General features: G+C 34.6%; 1 non-coding gene across 1 annotated transcript; it reads right to left on the reverse strand.

Annotated features, from left to right (window-relative positions):
- Positions 1 to 8,049: 8,049 nt before the first annotated feature.
- Positions 8,050 to 8,154, reverse strand: LOC111822929 (U6 spliceosomal RNA). Its single transcript, XR_002826009.1, has one exon. It is a non-coding gene; the product is annotated as a U6 spliceosomal RNA (small nuclear RNA).
- Between the last annotated feature and the right edge of the window lie 710 nt (positions 8,155 to 8,864).

An 8,864-nucleotide genomic window follows, 5' to 3' on the forward strand; every position in this document is an offset into this window, starting at 1 on the left:
AAAGACTACAGCCTTCAGTATGGATTACAGCACAACATAAAAAAAAAAAAAAAAGAACCTCGTGGCTGGACCAATAAGCAACATCATGATTAATGGAGAAAATACTGATATTGTCAAGGATTTCATTTTACTTGAATCCACAATCAACTCCCATGGAAGCAGCAGTCAAAAAATCAAAATATTCATTGCATTGGGCAAAACTGCTACAAAGGATCTCTTTAAAGTGTTGAAAAGTAAAGATGTCACTTGGAAGACTAAGAAGTGCCTTATCCAAGCCATGGTATTTTCAATATCCTAATATGTATGCCAAAGCTGGACAATGAATAAGGAAGACTGAAGAAGAATTGATTCCTTTGAATTAGGCTGTTGGTGAAGAATATTAAATATGCCATGGGCTGCCAGAAGAAAGAACAAGTCTCTCCTGGAAGAAGTGCAGCCAGAGCACTCCTTGGAAGTGAGGATGGCAAAACTTCATCTCACATACCTTGGGCATGTTATCAAGAAGGACCAGTCCCTGGTGATGGACATCATACTTGGTAAGTAGAGTGTTAGCAAAAAAGAGGAAGATCCTCAGTGAGATGGGTTGACACAGAGGCTGTACCAATAGGTTCAAGCATAGCAATGATTGTGAGGATGGCACAGGGCCGGACAATGTTTTGTTCTAGTGTACATAAATCACTGTGAGTTGTACTGGAGGCCACCTCACAACAACAACAATGGTGAGATGTTACATACATTAAACTACTAATATGTAAGTGAAAGTTTATGAGGAGCACAGCTCTTCCTAAAGAAAAGGGCAAAGTCTGATTGGGAGAGATTCTTTTACTTTTGCTTATTAATCTTCTCTCTTCTTACAGGGAATACAGGAGTGGTGCCTCTAGGTATGCAGCCATCTTACAAACTTGAAGACAAATGCCTTACAATAAAGATCATGTAACACAAAGACAGAAGGAGCTTGAGTCCTTTTTAACATTCTTGAACAGCTGTATATTCAATCCTTGGATTGCTTACAAGTAGAGATCTTTTTACACGCAAAAATAAGCCCTTATCTGTTTATTAGAGACTTTTTTTTTCTATCACTTGATGCCTCTCTCCATGTAGTTGCCCATCTAATATTATTACTTCCCATTATAAAGATCTGAGAATTACATCATTCACTGTTGTCTTGGTTATCTAGTGCTGCTATAACCAAAATACCACAAGTGGATGGTTTTAACAAAGAGAAATTTATTCTCTCATAGTCTAGTAGGCTGCAAGTCCAAATTCAGGGCATTGGCTCCAGGGGAAGGCTTTCTAGCTTTGTCAGCTCTGGAGGAAGGTCGTTGTTATCAATCTTCCCCTGGTCAAGGAGCTTCTCTGTGCAGAAACCTCAGGTCCAAAGGACGTGCTCTGCTCCCAGTGCTGCTTTCTTGGTGGTATGATGTCCCTCCACTCTCTGCTCACTTCTCTTTCCTTTTATCTCTTGTAAGATAAAAGGTGATGCAGGCCACACCCCAGGGAAACTCCCTTTACATTGGATCAGTGATGTGACCTGAGTAAGGGTGTTACATCCCACCCTAATCCTGTTTAACATAACCTAATCTTGCTTCATTAACCACAGGCAGAGATTAGGGTTTACGACACATAGGCAAATTATATCAATCAGGAAATGGAGGACAACCACGCAGTACTGGGAATCACGGCCTAACCAAGTTGACATATATTTTTGGGGGACACAATTTAATCCATAACAACTGTTATTTAAAACCAGAATTTGTTTTGGCTCAGAATCTCACAATTATTATCTGTATCCATCAGATGGTGAGGGAAGCCTGATAGAGTTTATTTGAATGCCTTGGATAAGCAACTAATATAGACAATAAGTTTAAATGCAGAAAAATGCATTCTATTTCATGGATGATGATTTATAAACAAAAATAGATAATGAATAAATTTTGCAAAATTACTTTCATCAAGAACGAATTAGGTAAAGTCATTTTTTAAGTAGCAAACTAATAAAGGCAGAATTCCTTTTGTTTTTGAAAGATATAGATGTTAACATATTTTAATGGCTCCAAAGTCTAGAAAAAATATCCTTTGAACTATGTTTCTTCACAAACTGACTATGTGGCTACTGAAAAAATATTCAATTAAACTTGCCAACTTGTCTTCAATTGCAATATGACAATTAACCCACACATTTTGGAGAGTGAATTTTTTTTTTTCTCAATCTGAGGCATTCCATAGTGTATAATTTAGAGCACTTTTTAAGAGCAGATGCAAATTATATTAATGAATTATTTAAGAATTAATATTTCCTAAGTATGTAGTCTTCATATACCTAAAACATTTTAGTTTTTCTAAATGCTTTGCATGTCAATGCTGATATTATGTATTTGAATGGGTTAAGGGCCGTAATATTTTTTTCACCACTAGGAGAAAATAAAGAATAAAAAGATTTGGTTCTGGTTTTAGAAATATTAATGGAGCCAATAAAGGCATACTAGAACTGTTTTCTGTTCTTATTTTGTTAAAAAAAAAAAAAAAGAGAGAGAGAGAGAGAAAGAAAGAAATGACCTAGGATCATGTTTGCATATAGTCTTTTGCATATAGCCTGGACAAAATTGTTGTATATTCACTTTCGTTCTGTAGTACTTTTATATGTGCTTCTTTTATTTCTGCAAGTAAATGCTGAATGTTTAAAAAATAATGCTCTTTAGCACACCCTTTCTCTGTATTCTCATGAGCTTAAAATTATAATTATGATCCACTGCGAAAGTGGGAACTGCAGTTATCATTCATTCATCTGTTTGTGTGCCAAATACAGTGAAATGTTTATGAACCAGGCTGTATAGAACTTGTTTCATGGAGCTTCTAGTATGATCAGGAGACAAACCTGGAAACAAGAAATTATGCTACTAGATAAATAGCTGTTAGAGGGGCAGTCCAGGTACTCAGGAATGTAATAGGAGGGATCTAGTGTGGATTTATGGTCAGAAAATTCTTCCTGGGGAAGTGATTATAAGTTAAAACTTGGAAAATTAGAAGGGCAAGGTTGGAGAGAAAACAGAGAGGAAATGGTTCCAGGCAGAGGTATTCCAGAAATAAAATCTTAAGCTATAAAGATTATGTCACTGTCTAGAAAATAAAAATAATCTAGCATGAATGTGAAGTAGAATACGAGTTTGAAAGCTGGCTGTATAGGATGAATAAAGTTTACCATCTCTCTGAAAGGCAATTTTCTTTTCGCTATTCATACTTATTTAGTTCTTTTTTGTTTACGTGGGTCTCATTCTTCTTTAAAAGACTTACTTAGCATTTCCTCATTAAATCATTGTTCCTTTTAAGAATGATAGTGTTATAACTTCATGTCAAGCTTGAGCGCATTTGTCTTTGCCATCTCTAGAAGTCCTAGTCCTAATGTTCAGCACTGTAAGAAGGATGCCTGTTTGATGTCTGACTTTCACAAACCTGGGCAGTCAATTTAGTATCTGTCTTCAATGTGTTCTTAGGAAAACAAAGAAATGAAATGCTGTCCTCTTTTTCCTGGACACCCTGTTAATGCTAGTTAGGAGAGTAACGTTTGGATCAGACTGATCTGGGAGAAAGTCCCAGTTCTACTACCTGAAAGCTATGTAAATGTGATCAAGCTACTTGATCTCTTGAAGCTTCAGTTGTTTCACCAGTAAAATGGGAGTCATAAAACCTACCCCTTGCATTGTCATGAGGATTAAATACAATTATGTATGGAATGATTTTAGAACATTTTCTGGCATCTAGAAACAGCTCAATACATGAGAGATTTTTTTTTCCTGAATCTTTGTTTTTTTCGTCTTTAAGATAAATGTAATATTGTCCATCTCAAATGAATATTGTGAGAAATAAAAGAGATTAAGCCTGTAAAAGCATCTAGCATTGTAGTAACTCGTGAATAGTCTATACACAACCAACATGAATTCCTCCTATTTTGTGCTTCGGGTACCAAAAAAAAAAAAAAAACTTGTTTGCATTCATGGCTGTCCATATTTCACATATGCTCATACATCTGGGAGTAGAGGAATGGTGTATGTAAACAAATGTAAGAGTACATGAAATTGTTGCTCCAGGGAATTTACAAAAGTGGATACAGATGCTACCATTGCAGCTATTAATTTTAACAGTGGGTATACCCGTAATTCCTCACTTGTCCAAGCTGTTGAGTGAAAAAACTAGGATGTTTAAGTCACCTGCTAGCACTGCATTCATGTGTATTAATTTTTGTACAAATTAGGAAAACAGTGTGTTCTGGCTAATATATTATAAAATGTGTGCTAAAATACAGAGTTGTATTGATTCAGAATAATTGGAAAATTAGCTGAATAACATGCTTATTAATATTTTATCCAAAAAATACTAAAGGATAAACTCAATTTTTATTTAAAATTGGTGGAATTGTTTAGTTTTCCTCCAATGCTACAATCCCTCAATATTATGACTTCATCCCAAAGCCACATGTAGGAAACATGTAGGAGACTTTCCAAAATACAAAGACAAGATAGTCCTCTGTGAATTTTACAGAGATCATTGTTCATACAATTTCAATCACATTAAGAGTATAGCATTGCCAAATAAAATATCATTACCTGGCATTTTGGAGGTCCCCCTGAATATTCAACAATCGTTCTTGAACTTTAGTGGAACTTTTATAGTATTGAAAACCACAAAGCAGTATGGAAACACTCAATTTTGCTGTTGTTCACTTAAATATATATATGTATAGAGACAGAGAGAGAAAAGGTGATATAAGTCAGTTCTGAAAGGCCTTCTCAAATTGCTTAGTAGTATGAACTACGCTATGGTCTGTATCATAACACATTCTTATTCAGAAGTAATAGATTCACCACAGAAAATTAAAACAATTCTAGGAGACAGGCTCCACTATATCTTTTCAATGCATAAAGCCTATTGGTTGATTTTGTCCATCAGTGGGTAAAGAATAATTGTCTAAATGCTGTTGATGGATCTATCACTGGATTTGAAGTTAAGTTCAAATAGCCTCCCCCAAAATGATTTTCTAAACTTAATTTTTTTTTTTTTAATTTTCTTTTTTGCCCAAACCTCTTCTGTTTATCCTTCACAGACTCTGCATTTCTTTTGAATAGCTGTATCTCCTCAATATCCCATCTTTGTTTTAAAAACTATCTCTCTGTAGAAGTAGCAGGAGGCTTTAGCTTAGACTCTTTTACTTGGCACTAATCAAGTACCCTCGTAAAATATCACATGTTTCAATGTGTCTAGAGGATAGGAGATTCAGAAAATACATGCATTTTAATAATATGCATACACTGCTTCATAAATGCACCCAAGAGAGAAGATGGAACTCACAATATTAGGAAGGGCAGAAGACACAGTATAGCTTGCCTGAACTTCTGAAATCTCAAGATGGGTTATGCAAATGGAGACATACAGTCTGGTGCTCAAAGAGAAATGGAAGAGGTTCTGTTTAATCTGAATTGAACAAAAGTAGAAAAAAAAAGTGGATTTCGCTGGGGTTTATATTTGGGTTGAACTGACATCTGGCTCTAATTTTCTTTCCAAACAATTTCTTTTACCCAATTCATACATTTTTTTAAAATCTTGCATTTTTAAAACAATTACATAGTTTAGAAAAAGAAATTCTAGTGTTAATTTCTGCACACTAGAGGGCACTAAAATATGCTAAGATGAAAAGTACTCAATATTTTTCCTTTGATAACTTTTAATGGAATAATTGTCATAATGTTTAAATCCTTTAAAAGAAACTCAGCAGCAATAGTAGGATTGATACTTCATTATAAGTATTAGCTTTGAAAAAATAAGATTGTAATATTATGTTTTAAAAGTGACAATTGCATCAGATTTCCCTAAAAGAACGCATCTCTGAACATTAATGCCTCAGGACATTTTATTTGAACCCCTCAAATCCCTTCTTATAATTGGTCTTCTCTTTTCTAAAGTTGTGATTGCCAAAAAGATTTTTAATAGGCTTTTACTTTGAAGCTTCATAGTAACTTTCCCAACCATGTTGATATAATCACATCAATGTACTGTAATGTCACTAAGTGCTCAACAGTCAACCATCATTAGGGCTGAGGAACACTGGCCATCAATTGGCTGGATGGCTAATGTTCTGAGCTAACGTATTTTATAGTTTTCAAACGTGCTTAAAAGCATAACCATTGTTCAGACAGTCTATAAGATGTTTTAATCAACAGTTTTTTCCTTCTTTCTTTCTTATTGTACTGTTTTTCTCCTTTTCCCATTGCATTTTCCTTGTCAGCACTTTGATATTCTGTTAACTGTTAAATAACTTCTTATGAGTCACATAGAAACACAGGCAAAACTTTTTTCCCTGTCCTTTCTAGTCATGTGCATCAACTATTAGTAAGAAAAGACAACTAAAACTTTGTGTACTATAGACTGGAAGCCATTTTCAATCCTGTCTTGATTGAGGAACCATTATTTTTAATGCTCATCTTTGAAGGGTGCATATGAAAGCATTAAAGGAGCAAAACTTAAAAATGGATATAAACACAAGCCAGCAGAAAGACGACAACAACAACAACAAAGAAGATGATAAAAAACAAAGAGATGCAAGTATTGATTCTAAAGTTTACCATCTTCAAGGAAATGTAAATGTATTTGATTTTAGAAAATGCGAGCAGGAGGGATTTGTCTTATCTGGAAGATACTATTTATGGAGTTAGACTTTAAACATACAATAAATAAACCAGTTGTTCCCACTGACACAGAAAAATAAACCCTTTAGTACACTAATTGATATAAACTTCTGTGTGCCAAGAAAAAGAACTTTTTCTACATATTGTCTTTGATACATTCTGTTGGCTATTATCACCAGGTATAAAGATAACATCTAGACTTTAAGTTGTAATAGTCTGGTAGGAAGTAAAATTAAAAATAATCAACATTTATAATGATATGACAAAATAGTTTATAACCTGAAAAATGGTTGTCAAAGCAATATCCAATTTGTCAGAATCAAATTAAATGACAGAGTTTGATATATAGGAGGGCAGCAGTTCTCACTCCAAATGATGTCAATGTCTACACATTAATAACATATTCTGGATGAAATATATTTGTTAATGTGGGTGTTTTTCATCTTTGATTTCTAGATTCTTCTTTTCCATTTTCTATGTTAGGTATATCCTTAAACATCAGGAGCAGCATAGCATGATGTTTTAGAGTCAATCTGTTTCAGTTGGAATCTTGACTATCTTTTAATGGTGGTATGAGCTTCAGCAAGTTGCTTAACTTCCCTGTGGCCCAGATTCCTCACCTATAAAATGGTAATACTAGTGGAAGTGGTGTTTTGAGGATGAAATGAAATTATTTATCTAAGATGCACAGATCAGTGCTTATCACATGAACAGCACTACATAAGTGTTTATTAAGTATTTAGGGATAGTTTTAATTAATTAAATGTTATTTATGATATTTAAAGATTTTTCAATGGATATTTTTTCCATTGTATACACTTCCTTGAACTAAAATCCTATTTTAATGATTAACCAAACCAGTTGCCTTCGAATTGATTCCAACTCATCGAGTAGAATTGCAACCCACAGCATTTTTAAAAAAAATTCATCTTGTTGTTGTTGTTGAGAACATACACGGCAAAACATACATCAATTCAACTTTATCTACATGTACAATTCAGTGCTATTATTACATTCTTTGAGTTGTGCAACCACTCTCACTCCTTTTCTGAGTTCTTCTTCCTCCATTAACACAAACTCACTGCCCCCTAAGGTTCCTGTCTAAGCTTTTGAGTTGCTTTCGTTGCTTTGATCCAATATAAAAACAAACAAACAAACCCATTGCCATCGAGTCAATTCCATCTCATAGTGACCCTATAGGACAGGGTGGAACTGCCCCATAGGGTTTCCAAGGAGCACCTGGTGGACTTGAACTGCTGACCTTTTGGTTAGCAGCTGTAGCTCTTAACCGCTATATCACCAGGGTTTCCAATACAGATAGTTCTTAAGAGCATAATGCTCAAGGCAGACATTTTTTTACTAGTTAAGCTAAAAATATATGGAACACGTCACAAATTTACATGCATCCTTTCGCATTTGCATGCTAATCTACTCTGTATTGTTCCAGTTTTAGTATATGTGCTGCTGAAGCAAACACCAACCCATAAACTTTTCATGGTTGTGATCTTTCAGAAACAGATCACCAGGCCATTCTTCCGAGGTGCCTCTGGGTAAGTTCAAACCACTAACCTTTTGGTTATTAACCCAGTGGTTAACCTTTTAAGATGCAGTTTTTGTAATACTATTGAAGTCTGTAGATAGATTAAATTGAGTCATCTTTGATAAAAGAACTTTGAACTTGGCTGATTTTTAATGAGTTTTTTCAGAATAATGATATGATTGAGGTGTACAATTTAAGACTTTATGGTGAGAATTAATTGTAAGAGAAATGGAGGGAGAGAAGAGAAACCACTATCTCAAGATCTGGGAGTGAAAATATGGAATATAAAAGAGCATTTGCCAAAAGTAGAGGCAGTTTGATGAGGTTGAAGCTTCTTTAAATCGCATAAGTTTGATCATGTATGAAGAATGGAGGAGATGGGCACTGAAGGGATAGTATAAAAATGTTTGTTTGAGATGTAATAAACAGAAAATGGAATTAATTCACTCAACTAGGATACTTCCAATTCTTGTTAGGAGAATATACTATCTGCTGTAAACCATTGACTGTTGTGTACAACTTCCCATTCTTCCACTTTCTAAAAATGAATATTTGTTGTAGCGAATGCTTTCCCCACATTGGGTACTGGGTAGGTTTGAAGTAGCTGAATCACTCATTTACCCTTGAAGTGCTTGACCAAGGGGAGT

This window comes from Trichechus manatus, unplaced genomic scaffold, assembly GCF_000243295.1.
Source record: "Trichechus manatus latirostris isolate Lorelei unplaced genomic scaffold, TriManLat1.0 scaffold00238, whole genome shotgun sequence".
In the NCBI taxonomy this organism is placed as follows: domain Eukaryota; kingdom Metazoa; phylum Chordata; class Mammalia; order Sirenia; family Trichechidae; genus Trichechus; species Trichechus manatus.